General features: G+C 43.6%; 1 pseudogene; it reads left to right on the plus strand.

Moving 5' to 3' along the window:
- Nucleotides 1-342, plus strand: part of LOC102851836 — a 3,031-nt pseudogene extending 2,689 nt beyond the window's left edge.
- Nucleotides 343-1,777: the final 1,435 nt, after the last annotated feature.

Below are 1,777 nucleotides of genomic sequence, written 5' to 3' on the forward strand. Positions count from 1 at the left end.
AGATATTATCCTGTCACTGACAATATTGTACTTCAAGACAGATCTAGCAATGACTTTTTTAACTATGAAAGCAACTCCATATAAGAAATCAGTAGCTTGGTGAAATACTTTATCAAATGTGCAAATAAAAGAGCACCCAGGCTAAAATGTCAAGAACTCTTGAATTATGTCATGGATACAGTGAAAGAGTCATCTAATAGTGCCATTTATGGAGCTGATTGTAGCAACATACTGCTCAAAGACATTCTGTCAGTGAGAAAATAATGGTGTGAAATATCTCAGCAACAGTGGCTAGGCTTGAGAAAGCTCGGCACCTGGGAAGATGGCTGCCCTGTCAATTGAGCTGGGAGTGGTCTGCATGAGGCTGAGGTTCTCCTAACCAGTCCACCTGTCCCACATATGTAAGCCCACCTTGTCCTGTTTTCCTGTGTATATAAATACAGTTATCCCAATAAAACCAAGCTGTATTGACAAAACAAAAAAAAAACCAAAAAAAGATATTGAAGTTGTCAATTAGTTAATTTCACTTGGATCCACAATGGACATCCATGGTACCAGCAGTCAAGAAATCAAAAGATGTGTTGCACTGGGGAAATTTGCTGTTAAGAGCTCTCTAAAGTTGTTAGGAACAAGGACATAAAGACTAAGGTGCACTTGATTTGAGCTACATTCTTTTCAACTACTTCCTATGAATCTAAAAGTTGTACAGTGAATAAAAAAGACCAAAGAATAACCCGTGTCTTTTAATTGTAGTGTTAAAGAAGAATATTGAATATCCCATGGACAGCCAAAATATCAAACAAATTTGTCTTGAAGGAAGTGTGACCAGAGTGCTTCTTAGAAACAAGGATGTCTCACTCACTTTGGGGATACTCTCAGGAGGAACCAATCCTTGGAAAAATATATTATGTTGGGAAAGGGCCACAGAAAGAGAAGAAGACCCTGAACAAGATAGACTGATACCACAATGAGTCTGAGCATGACAGAGAGCATGAGAATGGTGCAGGATAGGATGAGAATCAGATTTCTTGTTCATGGAGTCACGATGAGTCTTAGCCAACTCAGCAGCACCTACGAACAACATATACGCAGGCAGTCCCACAGAGTCTTGCAGGCAGAACGAAAGGAGAAACTAAGCGTGAAGAGGTAAGGAACTTCCTAAAAGAGCTACAACACAAGACAAGATCTATATACTGAAGACAGTGAGAAGCAAGGAAAGGACCCTGTGGCAGTCCCAAGCCAGCAGGGGCCCTTGCAGCAGCAGCCTTGGCGGTGAAAGCAGAAATCTGCTACTAGGAATACAACTAAGAGAATGGAACAAAACTGCTACACTGTTAGCAGGGAAAAGGCTGGTGGCGGGGAGTCTGAGAGGCCTGCCTTTGCCTGCTAAGAGGAAGACAGTCCCAAGGGTAATGAGAGAAGATGAGGCCTCGGAACTGAAAAGACGCCTGTCTGACTAGGGCTAGAAGAAGCCTGTGGTGAGGGGCTGAGAGGGGCAGGCATAGCTGAGAGAAGGACCTGCTTGCCTGCTTGTTTGCACAGCTAAGACGAGCTGAAAGAGGTTATCTTGCACTGAATAAGGGATGGATATGCCCTTCTCTTCAGGAACACCTCCCACACTTTGCCCCCATGTGTTCTGATCCTGATTCTGTGACGTTTAAACCTAAAATGGAGCAGTAGTGGTCCAAGGGACAGCGCAGGAGAGGAAGGCCCTCTAGGAGGTGGATTGATTCAGTGATTGGGATAATCGGGGTGGGAGTGTCAGAGACAGTGTGAT

Source organism: Elephantulus edwardii, unplaced genomic scaffold (genome assembly GCF_000299155.1).
Source record: "Elephantulus edwardii isolate Elephantulus edwardi_28Jun2011 unplaced genomic scaffold, EleEdw1.0 scaffold00095, whole genome shotgun sequence".
In the NCBI taxonomy this organism is placed as follows: Eukaryota; Metazoa; Chordata; class Mammalia; order Macroscelidea; family Macroscelididae; genus Elephantulus; species Elephantulus edwardii.